The sequence below is a fragment of the Sciurus carolinensis genome, chromosome 16 (genome assembly GCF_902686445.1).
Source record: "Sciurus carolinensis chromosome 16, mSciCar1.2, whole genome shotgun sequence".
Lineage (NCBI taxonomy): Eukaryota > Metazoa > Chordata > Mammalia > Rodentia > Sciuridae > Sciurus > Sciurus carolinensis.
The window spans coordinates 8,000,596-8,022,973 of NC_062228.1; the positions used below are offsets into that span (position 1 = coordinate 8,000,596).

Consider the following 22,378-nt stretch of genomic DNA (forward strand, 5'->3'; position numbering starts at 1 on the left):
GAGGGCAGCCTGCCCTGGAGGTGCATTGTAAAAGTTCCTGGACTGAGCGACAAAGCTCTTTGAAAATGTCCCCACAGATTGTGATGACCACACTGTCCTCTCCCTCATTTCCTGACCAGCGTAGAGTCACCAGTTTAACCAGACCTGGAAAACTTGATGAGAGCAGCTTTTCAAGAAACAAATCAAACCCAGAAGAGGTCTTTAAAATGATGTTTGAATTATCTGTGGTCACTAGTCAGCTCCCTTGGTGACTGGCTTCTTTTGCTTTCCTGACCATGACCTGAACGTCCGTGCTTCTCCTAACCCGGCAGCAGCAACCTCAACCCTGCACCAGTCCATCTATTTGTAAGGCTGTCTCACTCATGTGCCAGAAAGAGTTTTACTCTCTTCCAACTATGGTTGAGGCCAGCAGCTCCATCCTTCCAGAGGGTTCCCACCAGTGAAAGTCCTACTAGTGGATTGGGATTCACCTAGTAAAAGCATCTGGATGGATATGTCATTTCCCCAGAGAACTGTTTGCTGAAGGACACTTTATAAATGCAGTGTGCTCCCCAGAAGTTAACCTAATGTATGACCTTTTGCAGTTAAAGTTCTAAAGCAAAAACAAAATGAAAAAAAAATAAATAAACCCAAACAGATACCAGTTCCTAAGAGCAAACTGGTGTTCTCCTGGATCAAGTGTGGGTTTCCATGTCCCTCCATGTTCTAACCTCTGGGTTCTGCAGCTGATTCCACTAGGGCTTTGGCAAGAGGGAAGGAGCTTGACTTTTCTCTGAGGAGTCAACTTGCTCAATCTAGAATGGTAATTCATTAGAAGGCGCAATCAAGAGATGCCGCAACACGCTGCCTCTACTTGGGGATAGGAACGAGGTCCTTTTCCACAGATGTTTCAAGGTAATGCTGGACGCTGCAGTACTAATGGATTGCCTTGAATATGCTTGAATGTGTGACCGGACGGTTTGATAACTATATGGTCATGTGGGGGGAAAATTATATCAAGAGGATTTTCTAGGAATCAACCTGGTAATTGAGCCAAAGCTGGTTTACATCCAGCTCTTACCTGAGACAGACTAACTAGCATCACTTATCCAAACACAGGTTCACCCTGGACACTTCCTCCTTCATTTATTCCTAAGAGCAGAGACGCTGGCCATCTTTGCTGACCACGCACCACCAGGTTTAATTAACTGCTGTTTTTTTATTTGCACATTGACATTTAGAAGTTTTCTTTCTTTTTTTTTTATTTCAGAAGCCCATTTACTTCAATAATGGTTGATAACAGCATAATTCCCATTAGCACTGTTTAATAGCTTGAAAAAAAAAAAAAAAACTTCAAATAAAGATTCTTTTTTCCATGACCCTTTTCCTGCCGATAGGTTGTGATTAATAAGCCGGCTCTCAGTTCCCAGGTTTACATAAATATGAATGACTACGGTAATGTGTGAACGAGACAGAGATGTAAAAGGTTTTTAAAGCAGACTTTAACAAAAAGGTCCTGTCTGTCAATGGGATAAAGCTGTTTTGAATTTGTTCCCAATCACTTGGCTCTTTCGCTGGGAGCCCAGGTTGGCGCGTGGTGATTAATGCGCAGTGCGTGGCCTCTGCGGAGTGCAGAGGAGCCCTGGCAACCCCAGCTCGCATCCTGCTCGCGGCTGGCCCAGGGCTGCGCGTGAGGGTGTCTTCATTTTCCCCTTGGCAGGGCGTGGGGGCCCCTGGCTGCTCTCACCTCTGCCCAGGGCAGCACCCCAGGCCCACCGTCCCTGAAAAGGCAAGTCGGGAGCGACGGGCCTGGGCCCTGGCTGTTTCCAGGTGACATCTCTGCTCCACACTTCAGTGCTCAAATGACTCCAGCGAGTTGTGAAATCCTGCAGAACTGCCCGGCCAGTGCACCAGGAGGCCGGTGGACCTGGGCAGCGCCTAGGTGGGAACTGGCCATGTGCGGTGTCTGACCCGACGGCCCGACCCAGCTCCTCTCTTGAGCTTCCTACACTGAGGACCACTGAGGCTTGTGGCCAGAGGACTCCACATGGAGGAGGGGGTGATGGAAAAGGCAGGGCAGAGTCACACGCAGGGACATGGGACTTGCAGGGCGTGGTGAAGGGCACCAGCCAACGCGGGCACAGAGCACAGGCCTCAGTTTCCCCATACGCATCCTAAGGGGTCATAATCGCCCTCGCCCCCAAGATGGCTGCAGGCTGCACGTGAGAGAAGCTGCGGAGAGTGTGTGGCACTGTCTGGCCGGGCGGGCGGTTGGCAAATGTCAGTGGTTACCGTGGCTGCTGTTTTCATCAGGGTCACGGAGCCGCTCACCCAGGCCCTTTCCTTAGTCACCTTCACCAGACCCCACAACACCATGTCTCCCCACCAGGCCGGGAATCTTCCACCACCGCCGCCCCATCCCCTGGCTCCTGCAGGTGCCGCTGACACCCTGTGTGGCCGGTGACCATGGCCCATGCAGAGACAGGGAGACCAGTGAGAAAATCTGTGAAGTGTGCTTTGGTGCAAGTTGCTGCCTGGAGGCTAGTTATTTATCGGCTCACTGAAGATGCTCGCCAGGATCCCAGGGACTCCCAGGAGAGGCCATCTGGCGGGGCTGGCTGCTTGGAGAACACCAGAAGGGAAGAGGAGGAAGGACCTGTGTGCAGATGACCACGCCCCCAGGCCAGCAGCACTGTCCCTCTAAGCACCAAGGAAGCACCTACCAAGCACCTCTGTGCTCTCCAGCCCCCTCTGCAGGCTCGGGAGAGAGCTGCACGCGAGTGACCCTCCAGTGGAGGCGGCCACCCTGAAGAGTCAGGTGGCAATAGTATTAGATGAAAAACAGGGCAGGGGTCAGGGCATGAGGTGGGGGAGGTAGCACTTTACATGGTGGGGGACAGGAAGGCTCTCTCTGGTAGGGAGACTAGGAGAGGAGGCAGCCACCCAGGAGAAGAGTCTCCCAGGCAGGGGACGGTGGGGCTTCCACGAGACATTGAGAAACATCAAGGGGGTCCTGGGGAGTAGCAGGCCCGCGGGGGCAGTTGCCAGCAGGGAGGTGGAGGGGCAGCGCAGACCCGAGTTGGGCAGGACTTTGCAGAGGGCTTTAGTGTTAATTTGAGCATGGAAAACCCTCATCGTATGTTTTAAAACAGGTCTCAATCGTAGACACCAGAACCGCCTGAAGCCAAGGCCTGGGGCCTTTCTCTACAGACCACGCCATGCCTGCCAAGGGTTGTGAACCAGCACATTTTAAGATTTGCCCTTGTCAATGTAGGGAGAGTGGACTCCAGGTGGCCAAAGGCAGAGGCACCGTGTCCAGATGGCAGCTCCAGCCACGGACTGGAGGAGAAGGAGGTCTGGGCAGAAGCTGGATATATTTTGGAAGCAGAGTCAAGAGAAGTTTCCAGTGAACTTGGATGTGGCATGGATCAAAGGAGAAGCAGCCGGGGAGGCTCTGAGGCTGTCGGCCTGAGGGACGGGAAGACTTGGGTGCTGTCCATGGAGACGGGGAAGGAGAGGGCAGGAGGGCGTGTGGGGTGGGAGCCGGAGAAGGAGATCAGGAGTCAGGTTTTGGACATACTGGGTTTTGGGAAGCTTATTGAGCAAGTCAATGAAGAAACTAAACGGACAGGTGGATGTACAATCCTGAGTTCAGGGGTGGGGCTGGGCTGGAAAATCTCTTTGGAATTTATCGACATACAGATGCATTAGAACGCAGTTGCAAAACTCGGTCCACCTCCCCCTCCCGGAGACCCGGCTCCCTCGGCCCTTTTGCCGTGGCCTGATTCCACCCTGGGTCCTGAACCAAGTGTCCTCTCAGGACATTGTTGTCCCTCTGCCAGCACGTTAGGGTGCCCTTCCGGGGTCGGGAATTCATGAGTAAGTTCAGCTTATCTTTGCCCCTCCTCCCGTTCCCTGACCACCTACTCAGAGTGGTCCATGGGTTGGGCCCCTTGCTCAGGGCTGGCTTCTAGCTGCTTTCTCTCATTTGGTCCTTGTAGGAACACAGAGAGGTGGCCGGTGGCAAGTGGGTGACTGAATAACTGCGTCACTCTGAGTCCTTGCAGGAAAACTACTTCCTGAGCATGACAAGTCACATAAGAATTAAAACCTGTTTTTTTTTGGTACTGGGAATGAACCCAGGGGTGTTCTACCTCTGAGCCACATCCCCAGTCCTCCTTATTTAGTTTCGAGACAGGGCCTCACTGAGTTGCTCAGACTGACTTTGAACTTGTGATCCTCCTGCCTCAGCCTCCCGTGTAACTGCGATTACAGGCACGCACCACCTGTAGCAATAGCTCCTGAAGATGTGCCTGGTGTCCCAATAGGCACACACCTCTGTTCTATCCGCAGATGTGATAACGGTGACAGCATTATTCTCTAGGTGCTACTTGAGTGCTTTTCATGTGTTATCTCATTTAATATTCAAAACAACCTTCAGAATAAGGTGTTATGCCTGTTTTTATAGAAGAGAAAACTGAGAGTCAGAGTGGAACCCACCAAACTCCTTCAACCTACACCCTTAACCATCCCCTTTTACTGATCCTCCCCCTGCTCTCCTTCTGAATGAGGGTGTGGTTGCCTTTGTGGCCTTGAAGCAGGACCTGCTTCTTGTCCAGCAATCTTTCACACGGTGTCTCTTTCTTGTCCTACACTTTTGCCTCTGGTGAAGGAGGACTCTTAGCAGCTAGAGGACTAGTAGAGATCATTTAAACCCACGCTGGACAAGCCACTGCGGGGCCTGTGGAGAAGTGGAACGTTCTGCACACTTCTGAGACTCCTGACGTTCACAAATACTTGGCAACTTGTTCCCAAATGGCCCGGCCAGAGTCGTCTCCGGGAGGACGAGGGTTTGGATTCATCTCACCTTCCGGGTAACTGGGAGTGGCCCGGTCTCTGCTGTGTCTTGTCTCCTCTCCGACAAATCCGTCTTCTTCTCAGGCTTCAGTCTGCGGAGCACGGTCCCCTCGTCTCTTGTTTCGGGTTTCCAGCTCCTTGGATCCCACAGGAATGGAACTTTGCTCTACTGGAGAATCACCGTTCTGAGTTTTCAGCTTTCTTACAGAGGTTTTTGGAGGTGCTGCTGTGTCCGTCAGCAAGAGAAGGAAAACGGCAGGACAGTGGGCAGTGTTCGATTTTTCTAGTGATGCTTAAAGGCCAAAGTAGACCGAGCGTGCTTCTAAATCAATTCTTGGAATTCTCCCTTTGCTTTTCCAGACATCCCTGAGAGGGGCCCAAGCCCTACAGGCTTTGTTTGGTTTTGTTTTGTTTCTTGCTTTTATTGTGTAGCCCTTGTTCCTCCTGTAGACCAAGTTAAGTTGCATAACTTAAAGCAACATTCCACATCCAGATTGGCGACCTGTGGACAGCACAAAGCCAGACGGACTTGAGGAGGCAGGATACGCACATTAGGAAAGGGCCGGGCTTGGAAATGGAAACAAGGCCGCTCAGGAACACTGCTGCAGTGGGCAGGGGCAGTCAGGCTGGCTCGCTCCACCTGAGACACAGATGCTCTTTCCTGTCCAAGATACCTTGAGGTCCACTCTGCCTAACGCAAGCGAAGTGGACTTTCCGTATCCTGTTCCCTTTGCCAGAACGAATCCTTCTTCATCACAAGCCAGGAATAGCCCAGAAGCGCCAGGCAGGTTTGGCGCGGGCTTTGGCCCTGCACCCGCTTTAAACAGTACGATGGTTTATCAGCCTCCCAGCCTCCCCCTCTGTCTGCACTGGACAAGCCGGGTACCTGCCAAAACGCAGCTAAAAATACCCTCGGCATCTGCAGCCCATCATCCATCTCTGGCTGATTTGGGTGGGTGATTGACCTCTGAGCAGGTGGAGAGCCAGAAATTTATTTTTTCCAGGATTGAGTCGAAGTTGACTTAAAACAGATGTTTGCCCCGACGCCAATTCGACACGTTGGATGGAAACGGATGGAGCTCTGTTCCGGGGACCTCCAACCCAGGCTGCACGAAGGAGGGCCGGCGGGGTGCTGGGGCCTAAGGAGTTAAGTCCAACACCTCTCCTGGGCTGAAAACCAGGAGGCAGGGGGACAGAGGGAAGGGAGCTGTCACTTCGCATTTTCAGGTTTGTAGAAAAGCCTTTTTTTAAAATGTAAACATTCATTAAACTAATTTGAAGTTGTCATTACTCTCATCCCCTGCTGTTTTATATCAGATTATTCCTGAGTGCTTGGTGAAGAACCCCATAAAGCCACACTCGATTCCTCTGCAGGGGATAATCGCATAGTTTGCACTGTGATTTACGCCGTGTGGCACCGGCAAGTGTCCTCAACTTTGAAAGGCCTTGGCTCCCTGGCAAACGGTCCTTGCCTTTCCCATGGAAATAAAATTCCAAGAGTCCCTCCACGACAATTATGAGGTCCCCATTACCTTCTCTTCATCCAGCTGAAGATAATTAAAAGCAGTTCAAAGCACACGCCAGAAGGTATCGGGCATTTTATTAATAAACGGAGAACAGAGGAAATGATGTGTTCCACCAGGTAGTCACACCCCGGGACGCACAGATGCCCCTAGCTCACTTTCTCTCCCCACCCTGCCTGCCCTGAGCCGGCTGGCCAGCCATCCCACACTCTGAAATCACACGGGGCCAGGAGGTGTATCTCAGCTAGCAGCTCCCACCCCCCGCCCCCCGTTGGAAGGGCATCCCAAACCCCACGTCCCCTTGCAGAAATTGATTCCCATGTTGCGGCAAAAATGTGGGCCCCAGCCAGGCCAGCGTCTGATTCCCAGTTTTGCGGATAGTTTGGCGACCCTCAGTGCCTGCACATCCTGTGTAGGCGCTGGCAAGACAGCAGCTGCCCTGTGAGCCTGCGTTGAACTTGACGGGGTGCTGAGCATACCTGAAGCGCTCATGACGAGGCCCGCCAGAGGGGCAAAGTAGCTACGATCTGTACCGCTACGAATCTGCTCAAAACCATCCCAAGAGAAGGATCACTGAGAAAAACCAGAACATGAGCAGTTTGTTTTCGGTGCAGCTAGATCTTCCTGTTTCTTTCCTCTGCTTGGGCTCTCCTGGTTCCCAGGAACCCATGCCGCCATGAATCAGTGCCCCCGCAGCCTCAAAACATATCTGTCCCCTGTCCCAGCATCTCTGAGTCTTGCTTTCTAGACAGACTAGCTCCTGTCTGAGCATCGACAGCTGGTGCTTGCTTGCACTCCCAGGTCAAGGTGCACCTTGCCGGAGATCCAAATGCCTTGTAAATGGACAGCAAAGGCTGGGTCCCTATGCCAAGATGGTCTCCTCCTACACTCGCTGCAGACATTTCAGAATGATCACAGGCTCCACTATCCTTCTCAACCTTTAGGCAAGCAAGGCAGATTTGGGGTTTGGCATCCAAGATGAATGAACCTTGTTATTATTTCTGCCCAAATTTCAGGTAACAGAGATTCATGGTCCCATGGCGACTCAGCAGACCTCCCTGGCATCCAAAGGGCATGTCCCTCGAGGCTGGTTAGAGTATGACTGTGAAAGTCTGCATTCCAGTCTGAACGTTCTCCCACTTATTAACTGTGTGACCTGCAGCATAATCTCTCTTTTTTTTTTTTTTTTTTTTTGCGGTACTGGGGATCGAACTCAGGGCCTTGTGCTTGCGAGGCAGGCAAGCACTCTACCAGCTGAGCTATCTCCCCAGCCCCTGCAGCATATCTCTTAACCTCCCTGTGCTATGGCATTTGGGGGTGAATGGAAGTTCTTAGACTAGTCACTGGTGCACACAAAGCTTTCATTTATCACTGCTAATTTAATAATTATGGGCCACTATCCCTTAAATCACAGCACAGACCTAGCTCTGCAAAGGTGCCTGCAGAGAGACTGAGGATTTAATAAATGCAAAAGACAGACTCACGCTATTCTCCATACAGTGCCAGTGGCCTCCTTGGTTACATTAAGTGAAGATGAGATCGTCATTGAGGTTAAAAATGAGCCTAGGAAATCCTCCTCGGCTGCCCGGTTGCTTCTGAAAAGGCTGGACGCTCCTGGCTGTGTTGGTCTTGGTTTGCCAAGCCCCGAGAGGGCAGGGGGGGAGCCTGCTACTTATTGCCAGTGGTGCTGCTCAGGCATAATGAGCGTCCGTCCGCTGAGCACCCGTTGGAAACCCCAGGGTGTCCAGCTGGGACCCGGGCCTGTCGTCCCTCGGTGGTGGTGTCAGAAAGCATGGGCATCTACATCTCAGACCATCCGATCAGCAGCCCATCAAGGAGGGTCGCTGCCACCAAACTCACGCCGGTCTGCACTCAGTGTGGTTGCAGGGTTGGCACCTACCGTGATGCCTTTTTCCCAAAATCGTTTTTGGAAATTACCGGATCCAATGTCACCCGGTTCCAGGAAATGAACGAGCAGAGAAATCGGGTGTGGCGTGCTTTTCTTCCAAGTGCAGGTGAGGGTGAGGGCAGCGGACCCGGGAACCATGATGGATTAACGGCACATCTGGTTTACATCCAGGAATAGACTCAGTGTGAGCCCGCTTGGTCTCGGTTATTTATCAGCTTTGTGTGAAAATAAAATAAAATTAAATGGAACCTGTTCGATAAAGAATGGCCAAGGACAAACTTTAAATGAATGAACTCCCAGTGTACCGAAAGTAACAGTTGTGGGAAGGAAAAAAGAAACCGAACGTGATAAATTACTCAAGTTGTTAATAAAGCTATTTGTGTGCGTGTGTGTGCGCGCACACATGAGTCAGACTAAGTATTTTTAAGTAGCACAAAGGGAATGCTATTTTCAATAAAATTAGGATTATTAAGAGAGCAACTCTTTAAAAGGTCTCATGCCTGCTCGATTCTCAAGGTCTCTGTATCTTTCCTCAATGAAAGGTTGGGACTCAGTAGCAAGTTCTCAACCACAGCTGAGTTTCTGCTTGGCAGCGATGTCAAGCTCAGACCCATCCTGGTAGTTAAGGTGTTTGAGAGCAGGTAGTTGACAACGTAGTAATGTACTTACTTAAGCAATTACACACTAGATTAAGGACTTCAACACAAGGGTGTCTTTTACGCCGTGTTTTATGGTTAAACGGTGCATTTCAGGATGACAACAAACTGTAATAGCATATTCATGTAATTTTAGGATGAAATCAATTTCTTGCAAACACAATTATTGTTACATAATTTTCCCACCTGTTTATGACTCCTTGTGAATTAAATTAAAACATAATTTCACATTAATTTAAAATATCATTTTTGAAAGGAGACACTTCCTATAAAGCTGATAACAATCTCCAGAAATCAGAGTGTTATTGACAAGAAACCATAAATCTGTTCAATAGTCATTGTTTTACTTTCCAATTGGCTTTAGGGGCTACATGCTATCTTCCCTGCTGGAAGTTTCTCAATTTGGACCTGTCTGAAGGGTGTGGAAAAGAGCAAGTCCTTCTCTGTTCTGTAAATAGAATTGCCAGAGGCAGCAAATAAAAATACAGGATCGCCGGTGAAATTTCAATTTCAAACACAAAACAATTTCTTTAGTATAGAATGGCATAAGTTTTCCCATGAGTATATCCCAGATGTTGCAAGTTGGTCCACAGATACCGGTGGGTAAACCCAGAGGAGGAAGTATAGCTCAGCCAAATTAAGAACAAGCTGATTGATCACATAAATCTTAACCCCTGGGAAGTTTCTGCCTTCCAGGCAGCAGGCCAGTTTCATAAAGGTCAAGTTATTTTCAATCACCACAAAGAGTATTCCATATATCAGGGCTGATTTCCTTCCTTCCTTCCTTCCTTCCTTCCTCCCTCCCTCCCTTCCTTCCTTCCTTCCTTCCTCCCTCCCTTTCTCCCTCCCTTCCTTCCTTCCTTCCTTCCTCTCCTCCCTCTCCCCCTCCTCATACTCACCTCCCACTTTCAATGAACAATCAGCACCCCAGTAATCATAATAATCCACAGCAGTCTGCATTGATCCATCACTTACTACACACCAAACACGATCCCAAGGTAAATGTGCCTTAGCCTCACAGCAACTCTGCAAACTAGGAATCATCTTTTCCTCCTATTTGACATGGAGAAAAGACGTACATTCTATCCGGTTGATTCTCTATATCCAGGTATTGACTTGGCAACTCCGCCAAGGGAAGAAAGAGAAACAGATTTTCATTTCTCTCGTTTCTTAGCCAGGTGCATCTCCTACTCCAGTTGAGCCCACAGAGGAGCATCCTGTATCCAGAAGCCACTTGCTCGGAGAGTGAGGTCTGCCATGACCGTGTACATCGCATCCCGAGAGTGGGTGAGAGGCTGTGGCTGCCAAGATGCAGCCTGTGATGCGAAAGATCTGGACAATTCTGATGATGATGGATCCGCATTTTTCATGACCCTGAGAGATGTCTATGTCACACTATGGACATGGGGGGAATTTGGATGTCACAGCCACGAAAAAAAAAATGAGGCTTAGTGCACGCAGAGACCTGGCAGAGGGGCATGCGCAGAACTGAGATGCAAGGTCAGACCTCTGTCCAACTTCTTGACCACCCCATCCATCTCCTATGGGGCTAGTCTGAGCTCCCTGGGAGTGCAGACCACAGACTGGCCTGGAAAACATCAGCAGGCTGGTTTCTCTTGTTCCCATCTAGCAGAAATCAAAAGATTTTTCACTACTGCTCATGAAGGGTCACCAAGTATATGAAGGCTAGGAAGGAGTTAAGGTGGATCAGATCTCCAAATTCCGTTCAGCTCAGCTGCAGGAAACACAATGCAATAATGATGGTGTTTATAGAAAAAACTGGTGAGAAGGGCCGGAGAGTGGAACTCATCACACTAAACCAATTCTTAACGGAAAGAGTTGATGCGAACCGAACGCTCTGAGCGCTGAACTGCGGTGGTCTTCTTTTCTGATAATGTGGGGCAATTGCATCCAAATGCTGGCCCATTGATTTCCACTCTGATGCATGCCCCCACGCTGGGGTGAGCGGCTCCTTGCACATGAGTGTGCCTTGGAGGACCCACGATGAGTGCTGAGAGAGGTCCAGGCAATTCGGGCCTCAACCATTAAAAGCGGAACTATAACACTGCTTCACACTACCCTCCAAAGGACTCTCTGCGCGTAAGAGAACCTGGGCTAGCACTCCCCGGGCAGTCGTAACGGATTAGTGGGTTAAGCTCTCCTCTTCAGCCCTGTGGCTGCTGCATCACTTCCGGTGCTTTCTAGAACGCCTTCACATGGTTCCCTCATATTTGTAATAGTGAACAATGACCTTGACGGTGACATTTCCAAAAGCGATAGGCAATCAACCTCTAGCTCCCACACGCAGACCACGACGCCGCGCTCCTGAATTTTAGCCCCGTGTCTAACAGGTTTGAAGTGTCCAACCCACTGACAACTGTGTTAGCTTTGAATGAGTCTGCGACGATTCGTGGGGAAAAAAAGAAAAAGAAAATTTTTTTGCTAAAGAAAATCAAGTTCAATTTCTTCCCAAGTTCAAGACAGTGTAAACTTAGCAAGAACGATTTGTGGAGTCAAAGGAGTGGGTAGGGATGCCTCTTGGGAGAGGAGGACCTGGCAGTGATGAGACATTTGTGGTCCTCTCCTCTGGGGGAAGCGGTGCCACTGGCATCCAGAGGGCAGAGGCCCGGACTGCTGCTAAGCCTCCTGCAAAATACAGGAAGGTTCCCGGCCCAGAGGGTGATCCGCCCTGCATTTTGCCAATGACAAGGCTGAGAACCCTGTACTAAATTTAGCTGAATAACCTTATAATGTACCTTTATCCTAGGTAAATGAAATTTATCTACCCTTAAATCAGGACAGGACACAGAGCTCATTCATGACCCTAAGCTACATGTGGGTCCAAGGCAGCTCCTCACTGCATAACAGACACGTAACCGTGCTCAGCTTAATTCCCTTTTCAGGGAAGATCCCGATCCCCACTCCCAAGTCTGAGACTTTGGGGTCACCTCTAGTGGAGGAGATCCCAATTCTTTGGGTCCGTGAGAGCCCTGTTTTTAGCACAGCCAGAACGGCGCAGGGAGAACTTTGGTTGAGATGGCGGGTGGGTGCTCATAGGTGGCTTTTCAAGGGAGTTTCTGATGAGCCGACTGGGCTAAGCTACGACATTAAAATTAGGAATTCTATCAATTAAAGCCTTCTATTTCGTGGAAAATACTTGCTAAATAGAAGATTAGGCAACAGATCAGAGAATGGAAGATTACTGAAACGGAGCTCAAATATTTATGAGAAATTTACATCTGGGAGTCTTCCTTCTTCTTATCCATATTTCCAAAGGGAAATCGCAAAGAGAAGATAAAGAGCAAAGCTTAGTCCTTGACATCCTCGAGTGCAAGAAGTTTCACTCACTTTGAGTTTTAGGAAAGGAGAACTCTTTGGGTCACTACATATGCTTGGTATTACCATAAAATTCAGAGACTGAGTCCACAAGCCACATTGGAAAATTAAATTCAATATTCATAATTACTTTCCCTAGGATATGTTCACTATGGTTATTTATTTTTCTGTAAAGGATGGCTCAAAACATGGCATCTTTAAACAATAATAATTGATTATTTTGTCCCTGAATCTACATTTCGGACAGTCTTGGGAGGGATTTTTCTTTGCTTGCAAGTATCTGGGGCCTCCACTGGGCTGATCTTGAAAGGTGGGAACATAGCCAGCCATCTCCTAGTCCACAAGGCTGGTTGGACTTCCTTCAATATGGCAGCCTCAGGATGCTCAGGAGGTTTTAATGGTGGCTCAGGGCTCCAATACAAGCTTTCTAAGACCCCTTATCGCACATTCTTGTGGATCCAAGAGCATCATTTGTGCGATATCCTGTTGGTTGAACAAGCTACTGAGTGCAGTCTAGAACCAAGAGTAGATGAATTCAACGCGCGATGGAAGGAATAACAAAAAAGTTTGTGTACATCCATGAAGAGAGAGCCTACAGAATAAGAGAAAATCTTTGCCATCTGTACCTCAGAACATTAATCTCCAGGATATATAAATAACTCAAAAAACTTAACACCAAAAAAAACCAAAAAACAAAAAACAAATAACCCAATCAATAAATGGTCAAAGGAACTGAACAGGCACTTCACTGAAGAAATATGACCAGTCAACCAATACATGAAAAAATGTTCATCATCTCAAGCAATTAGAAAAATGCAAATTAAAACTACATTGAGATTCTATCTCCCTTCAGTCAGAATGGCAATTATAAAGAATACAAGTTACAGTAATTGTTGGCAAGGGTGTAGCGACAATAATTGTTGCAGGTGGGACTGCAAATTGATATAACCATTCTGGAAAGCAGTATGAATATTTCTCAGAAAACTTGGAATGGAACCACCATTTGACCCAGTTATCCCATTCCTTGGCATATATCTAATGGGTTTAAAATCAGCATACTACAGTGATACAGCCACATCAATATTTATAGCAGCTCAATTCACAACAGCTAAGCTATGGAACCAACCTAGGTGCCTTCAACAGATGAATGGATAAAGAAACTGTGGTATATAATTACAATGGAGTATTACTCAGCCACAAAGAATGAAATTATGGCATTTTCAGGTAAATGGATGGAAGTGGAGACTATCATGCTAAGTGAATTAAGCCAATCCCCCAAAACCAAAGGTCCAATGTTCTCTCTGCTAAGCAGATGCTAACACACACTGGGGGTTGTGGGGAGGGATAGGGAGAATAGAAGTTCATTGGATTAGACCAAGGGAAGGGAGTTAGATGAGCAAGAATGGGAATAGGAAAGACAGTAGAATGAATGGTCATAACTTTCCTATGTTCACATAAGAATGCACGACCATGCAACTTCACATCATGAACAACCACAAGAGTGCAATCGTAATTAGAATAAGTCATACACCAGGCATGTATGATATGCCAAAATACACTCTACTGTCACGTACATCTAAAAGGAACAAATTTTTAAAAATAGGATAAAAAAAGAGTTTGCATTCATCTTTAATCTTTCACAATGTTAACTCCGCTAATGTATGGTGTTAACCAGAAAGGCTGGCTAAATACACAGCATAAACCACAATAAGATGTGTCCTGGTAACCTCTGTTATTGTTTGCTTTAATCAATTAAATGGTACATATCTGAGAGGGATATTTTTTTTTTCTGTTTTGACTCTGATTATTTAGCGTCATGTTCCTTGGCTAATGTCAAATATGCGTGCATTTTAGGTCTCTGAAGAAATATGTAGACTCCACGGGAAAGCCAAGGTGTTTCACTAGCCTGAGACCTAAGTGGAAACATCACACGCATTAACTCTTGAAATATGGAAAATCTCACTTCTAATTCATTAGAATTTCTTGAACCTACTAGTGCATTGCTTAACACAACTAATTTCTTTGATTAATTTTCCATCACCCTGTTAAAATCTACAATTAATTCCAGAAAACAGTGTACTCTGCTTCTCAGATCTGAAATTCCAGAAAGCACCCTTTGTAAAAGCTTCTTCACATTGTCATCTTGGAATGGAAATCACTGCTACAAGATTTCCCCCTCTTCTTCAGGATGTAACTGCACAATCTCTACAAAGACCTGGGATTCCCAGGTGCCAGGCAGGGAGGATAAGGAACTGGGATAGCCAGAGGACGTGTTTTGCGGGCCTAACCAAAACAGCTATCCTATGGACACTGGGCGAATTCTTTTATTGTCTCTGGAAGGTTCCTATTGCAGGATGCTTTTGTGGGTAAAAAGCTATATATTGGTACATGCAGCTCATAATTATGTCAGCTTAACCACAGCCAACACTGACACTCTAAAACACTAAAGATTTTATACAGCTAGCACTGAATACGGCTTCTTTTATTGGCTCAGAGAGCAGGTATCAATTATAATGAGGTAATAAAATCTGCTGTTCATGTCCTGCTCTGATTTTTTCCCCTCTCCTTGAGATAATAACAGCTGGAAAAGGAGAAAAATCCTCTGAGTTCTAACTTATCACTGATTCTTCGAAAGCTCTCACTTTGTTTGACTGGGGTGCCATAAAGCTGTTTGCTTACTAGGTTTCCCTGCTGGCAAACTCTTCCTACCTAAATAGAAGCTGCAAATTCCTAAAAGCACACCTTGAAAGTTCCATCACCAAGGCCCCAGGATTGATGGTTTGCATTTGCATAACTATAAACTTGCAGCAGATCTTCCCCAGTCTGCATCCTGTCCTCTAAATTGCACTTGCTGATGAGATGCAAAATCCTCTAAAAGGGTTCCCCAACCTAAACCAATTTGTAAAGTTGTTTTGTTATTTAAAACATTAAAGAAATTAAAGTGATCGGAATATAATTAGATTAATATTCATATCTTCCAAGTTGCTTTAATTCTAATATTAAAAAGATTAAATATCTACTCAGAGGATTAAGCAAAAAGTCAAGCAGGAACAACACATTTACATTACCTTACTGTGCAAATTATAAACCTAATTAATCTAAAGTTTCCTACAAATTGAATTGGATATTCATTCACAGTCTAACACAACTTTAGGTACTTAAAATGCACTCCGATGTTTCCTTATGTGCGCATTGAGAGGTAGGGCCACGTTGCGGTGATGACAGAATCACATTACAATGGCTTCATTTGGGTTCTAATTGGTGGAAATTAAATCTCAACATAAATTTATGTAGGGAAAAAAAACTAAAGACTTCGTAATTATGTATGTGTGCAGAAATAAAACGCGCCCTGGTCTCCCCATCTAGCTGTTGCAGATAAAACAGAGGGAGAGATCCAATTGTGACTTTCTGGGGTCCTGTTTACCCATAAGTTGCAAAGAACATGATCAAAAGGTTCCTCCCTTCATTCAAGGTCCTCAACGAGGGGCATCTAGGTGCTTTGCTCTGCAAATACAGCGCCCCCAGCATCTGACACTTGGCTCATCCGCTCAAATACACAAACATACTCCCAGGTTCTCCCCTAAGCGCTTGGATCCACTATGAAGATTCTGAATCAATTCCAGATACATCAGTAACTCTCTGATTGCTACCCAGTTTTCATGCAATTGGATGGTAGCTACAATGTTTCGCCACTTCTTATATTTCTAGCGGTGTGCTATTTTTCCTGGGTTAAGGGGATGGACTGGTTGACCTTAGAAGATGCTGCAATCTTCTGGTGCTCTCTTTCCAGGTGGGAGGGAGGTGGCAGTTCATTTCCTGACAACTTGAAGCGACTGTCTTCCTCCCTCTGGTCAATACAACGGTTTCTTCCAGGCAAATGCTTTAGGACCAGAGCATGCCTGGTCAGGTTCTTCTGCGGCGGAATCCAGCAATGTTCCAGAAAGCTAAGTCCTGGCATAAAAATGACCCACAATGAACACAGAGCATGAGCAAGAAACAAATCTTGGTGGTTTTCAGGTCCCTTAAATTTGAGGTGTTATTTGCTACCTTAGAAAACCTAGTCTATCCTATACACTTTCTCAGGGTTAACCTGAGAGATAGTTTCCCTGTCTTGGAGAAGATAAAATAAAACGAACCTCTAAACCTCTATTCCCTCATCTGCAGAATGAAAATAATACATTTTTTTTCTTGTAGCTGCTTGGAGGCTTAATTGAGATAATATATGTCCAACTCTTTTCTGAGATTGGCTTATCTCACTTAGCACGATATTCTCCAACTTCCTTCATTTGCCTGCAAATGCCATAATTTTATTCTTCTTTATGGCTGAGTAATATTCCATTGTGTGTGTGTGTGTGTGTGTGTGTGTGTGTGTGTGTATACATACACCACAGTTTCTTTATCCATTCATCTATTGAAGGGCATCTAGGTTGGTTCCACAGTCTGGCTATTGTGAATTGAGCAGCTATGAACATTAATGTGGCTGCATCTCTGTAGTATGCTGATTTTAAGTCCTTTGGGTATAGGCCAAGGAGTGGGATAGCTGGGTCAAATGCGTAAATCTTGCTGTGATTATGCCCCGTGCAGTGAAACTCAGTGCAAATCATTCAGTTGCTAGGGTGAGAGGATGGCATTAAAAGAGTTTGTGGGAGAAACCTGCCAGTGTTCACAACTACATTTCCCGGCCTCCCTTGCAGTTGGGCACAGCCATGTGGTAGACCTGTAGCCAATGCAATATGAGCGGAAGTGATAAGAGCCACTTCTCAGGCCAAGGCCAGCACGACACACCAAGGTCACTGAACTAAAGAGTGTGGCAGGTTTCGGAAGTCTTTGTTGAAGATGAAGAAGCCACAGAGTGGAAGGAGCCGGGACCCTGAGTCACCATGTGGAGGAGAGTCTATCAATAGAGCAATAGATGAGGATACATTTTCAGGATTTCATATTAATGAAAACCAACCTTGAGACATCGTACACTAAGTGTTTATTGTCATTTGCCCTGCTTACTGCAGAAAGGGTAAATCCATTTCCAGGAAAAGTTTCCTTTCTCACAGTAAGCCAATATTCTTTCCTAACAGGTTAAGTTTTTCTCCCTACAGTATCGAACTTCCGGTCATCCCTATGTCCATGGGTTGGGATGAAAGCCCAGTAAGCAGGGCTGGCATTCTCATCTGTTTATTTCACTGTGGTAGTAACTAATATAAGGCTATGTCTTCCTTGGGAACAATCCTGCTACTCGCACTACTGGATAAAGGGCTGTCCATTGAGGTGAGATCTGGGTGAGCGTCCTGAGATCGAGAGGAACACTCAAGGCTGCTCCTCTGGGCTGTAATTTCTCATTTCTCCTCAACTGCTTCACTCTTTATGGGACTTACGTTGATGAATGCGGAGGATAACGGCCAGCTCCCTTGGTGGAGAAGTTCAAGGATGCACCGCGCGTTTCCTAAAGGCAGCCTGGGAGCCAGCTCCAGCAGGGCAGCCCCCGCCCCCCACTCTCCACCCCACACTCATTTTGCCACACTCTTATCGTTAATTATAATGCCCGTCGCATCACGCCGGTTCTAAAACTGCTGCTTCTCATCCACTTCGAGTGCCAGCGTGGATGGCTACCACTCCCTATTCATGTCTCAGCTCAGATGTCATCTAAGAGAAACCCCACGCCTATGTCATCTGAGCCGGGCCTCCCTGGTCACACTCTGCTGAGTGTCCCACATGTGCTGCAAAGGGGTGGGTTACTGGTTCCCAGCAGAGCCCTGGATCCTGGGGTACCAGTCCTGAGCAGCCCCATCCAGGTGACCAGCTGAGCACCTGGAGGTGAAGGGTGGGCTAGGGCTGCTTATGTCACCACGCTGCCCTCCTTCCTATCACTTGCCACAATCTGAAGTTATCCTTTGGCTTTAAAAGTTCAAATCATGCATATATACGCTCTGCTCGATCCAATGGGCTGGGGGTTGGCAAACTCTGGCCTGCCCTCTGTTTCTATAAGTGAAGTTTCTTTGGCACACAGGGCTCCCAGTCATCTATGTATTGCCAAATGACTGCCCTTGAGCTCGAAGGGCAGAGTTGAGTCATTGGGAGACACTATAGTCTGCACAGCCCAAAGTGTTTGGAGAAGATTTTGCTGACCTCTGTGAGGTCATGAACCGCCAGAGGCCAGAAACGTTGCCACTTTGGTTTCTCTTGCACCCAGTCCAGTGCCTGACACCCAAGAGGTGCTAGTGTGTGTTGGTCCAGGGAGTGACTGAATTATGACCACGAGTGATTCCTGGGTTTAACACTCAGCTCCACACCCAGGCCGGGGTGCTCCTGGGTTTGGGGTGAGCACTGGCGATGGACCAAGCTGCTGCTCAGCATGGGACACGGGGGCAGCTAAGATGTTGGTGACCACCATGTGGCACTTGCCGTTCTCAGCAAGAAAGTAGCAAGGCCACCGCCACGGGCAGCCAAAGGAGTGCTTGGTCTGCATCTGCTGCAGGCGAGACAATTTGAAAGTTTGAAGAGACGAGGAAAACTCAAAGTTTAATTTACTTGAATAAGCAATTGATGCTTTAGAGTATAATTATCAGAAAAAAAGGAAGGAAGAAACACAACACGTTGTTTAGCATACGTTATGTTAATGGCAGGTTAGGATGGCCCACTGTGCATAATTTAGCCAAACAATTGATACCAAATTTTAATATATATATATGATTACTGCTACAGAAATGAAGCACCAAGACAAAACACAGGAGAGCTCATAATAGGCACACGTGAACTCTGAAGCCCTAATTACATCACGGGGGAGGGTAAACAGTTGCTGCTGAACCAAGCAGAAAATGGGGGTAATTTGTAAACAGGTAGAGCGCGCTCCAGGTGCGCAGCATGTGTGTGGGGCTGCGGGCCGGGGCCTGAGCTTCCATCTGGGCTTTGCAGGGATGGACAGGTTCTGCATCCCTTTCCTCAGCTGAAAGGCAACCTCCAAGCTCTACACAGGTCAGCTCCCTCCTGGCCTGCCCTCCAGTGCGAAAATAGAAACTTGGAAGTCAAGCTTTGCCAAGGAGGCTTCTCCATGCTCCGCGAACTACGAAATGATTTTCCATGTCTGCGATCTGAGGCTCATTACCCCGTGTCTTTGCCCGATGCCCTTGAAGACAAGAGTTGCTGGCATGTTAGGGAGCAGAGGGAAGCCAGTCGAGAGTCGCCCTGGCCACAGGAGCTCTTCAGAGTTCAGCTCATTGGGAGGTGCAGCGCCGTGAGGTCCCTTCTGTGACCCATCTGTGGGTAGGAGATGGGAGTTAGGGTGACTGTTCAGGTGTCACCTGGCTCCAAACAGTCTGAATCCAAATCAACACGTTCTCTTTTCCCCTCGTTCATGCAGAGTTGCAAAGTTGATGTTGTGGTCATACTGTGAGCCCGTCACTGTACTGAAACCGAACTTCACAGAGTATCTGGAGGATGGCAGCCGGCGATGCTACTTCCATCTGTGTCCTCCAAACAAGCCAACCAACCGAAACGTCAGCACAGGCTTATGGAGACATAGCATTCTGCCTGTGCTCTCTAATTCCATCCCTTCCTAGCACTGGAGAGGGGACTTAGGCCTGTGGCAGTCTGGGTTGCCCTGGATTGAGGAGTGCCCTCAAAACTCATGTCCTTCCCACAACCTCAGGTGGAAACAGGGTCTTTGCAGATGTGTAGTTAGTTAAGATGAGGTCATTCTGGAGCAGGGTGGGCCCTAAATCCAACAGGACTCCTGTGCTTATAAGGAGAGCCACAGAGACAGAGGTACACAGGGGGAGAAGGCCTTGAGATGACAGAGGCAGAGACTGACATGACATGCCTACAAGCCATGGAATGACAAGGACTGCTGGCTCCCCTGGAACACAGGAAGAGGCAAGGGAGGACCCTCCGCCAGTGTTCAGAGGGAGCATGGCCCTGCCAACACCTGGACTTTGAACTTCTGGTCCCCCAGTCTGTGAGAGAATGAATTTCTGTCGTGTTAAGCCACCACCTTGTGCACCTGTTACGGCAGTCTTAGAAAGCTACTTGCGCATTTAGATAATCAAATGGTGAGATTTCAAAGAGACGTCTCGCATTTTGTCTCATGGATAAAGAAGCTCAGATGCAAAGAGGTTAAATGGTTTCAGGTGGCAAGATCAGAAGTGAGGCCAGGTCACACCTCCTTTCCAGGTGTCCAGTGGAGGACACCATCAACACCATCAAATACCCTTTTCCATAAAGATTCATACTCATGAGCTGAATAATTTTGCATGTACATGTGTGTCAGGCAATCCAGGGAACCTGTGCTGTTACCTGACACAGCAAGGGGGGGTCTGCTGCTGTAATTAAGGTAAGGCTCTCGCCATGGGAAGTTATTCTGGGTTCTCTGGGTAGACCTAATGTAAGGGTCTTTGTAAGAGAATGGAAGGAGGGTCAGAGTCACAGAGAGCTGCATGATTACAGAGCAGAGAGGAAGGACAAAGGAATTGTGACCATGCACACAGAGGTTGGAGGGATGTGCTATGAAGGAGGAAAGGGTCACAAGCAAAGGAATATCACGTCTGCTAGAAGATGAAGATGGCAAGGAATGGATTCGGCTCTGGAATCTGCCGCCCTCAAGACCCCTGATGTCAGGACTTCTGACCTCCACAGCTGTCAGGAGATAAATATGCATGACTTGACTAAGTTTGTGGTCCTTTGTTACAGCAGCAATAGGGAACTGATACCCAGGGTAGCTCGTGGGAGGATGGGGTGCCGGGCTCTAACTGCAACACTCCTGCCTGCCAGGCTTTGCTACAGCTCAGTAGCCAGGCTGACATTACTCAACTGATTGATCAATTAATCACCCAACCAATGGAGCAATCTCTATCTGGTCTTTTCTAGCCTTGTCAAATTCATGATCAGAACTACCATAAGGCTTTACGAGCATCCCTTGGGCTAATTAAAGAAAGTAATTCAGATTGTGAGGACCTTCTTCTCACGTCATTGTTTCTGAGCGTTGGAGAGCAGGTGAGTCCGTGAGGATAGGGACCTTGCATTATCTTGTTCCTTCCTCCATCCTCAGTACGCAGCACGTGTTTAATATTCAATGACGCTGGCTGACTGAATGAGTGATGGGTGGCCGAGTGCATAGCCACGTGGCTGGAAGGGCAGCATGCTGGCTGAAAAGAGGGGCAATATTGATGAACCTCTGGGGCGTCTGAGAAGTAAACAACTTTGCAAATTTCCAATGGGAGGTCAGTTGCTGTTTTAAATCGAGGGGTCAAGCCGCTCAGGCTGGGGTTTGCTTTTGGCAGAAGGGTGCGTGTGAGTTTAAGAATTTGAGTAGCCTGTAGTGTTGGGAAGCTGGAACGTGTAGAGGGTCGGGGAAGAGAAAGAACAGAAATGGAGGAGGAAGAGGGAGAAGAATCTCACTCTAGTGCAGCCCTGGGACAAATAGAGGGGACGGAAGTTGACCACATGGGCAGCTTGTGAGGGAGATGGGCGCGAGATGACTGCAGAAGAGACCGCTGAGCCGGTTCAGATTCTCCTGCTGGACTGAGCCAAGCTGTGCTGACCTTGAGTCCCTGCAGCTGACAGGGAGCTCTGCAGTCCCGCCTTCCAGGAGGACTGGGAGAAACACTTTCTGTCGCTCACGTTGGTGTTTGTCAGGACCACTCAGAGTGGTCTGCCACAGATCACATAAATCATTCTCAGGCCCCCTCCCCTGTTCTCGTGCTGGGGATTGAGCCCTGGGCTTTGTGCCTGCTAAGCATCGGCTCGGAGTTACACCCCCAGCCCGAGACCATTTCTGTATAAAATCATGTGCACGTTCAGTTAGATCCAAGGGCAGAAAGCGGCCACTCTGCAAAACATCTTGCCCAAGTGCCGAGTAGAGACAGACTCGGGGCTTCAAATAATATAGCAGCTCTTAAATTGGTTTCTGAGTCAGAAAAACATGTCACAATCAAAAATCAATGGGAAATAGAATTTCTTTATTTTATCACAGTGTCTTTTATTCTCTTAACTGTTTTAGCATGAAAAATTAGCCAGAAAAAAGTGGCTTCAAACACTGTTTGCACAAAGGACTGCTCATTCTTAATATAGCAACTTCTGCCTCCTAGTATTATCTTATTACATAAAAGTTGAACTCATGAAATCTGTTAGGT

General features: G+C 47.6%; 1 protein-coding gene across 1 annotated transcript in view; it reads right to left on the reverse strand.

Annotated features, from left to right (window-relative positions):
* The window catches only part of Wwox (WW domain containing oxidoreductase), an 889,380-nt gene that overhangs the window by 121,134 nt on the left and 745,868 nt on the right, over nt 1–22,378 (reverse strand). The gene's annotated exons all lie outside the window — the stretch shown is intronic.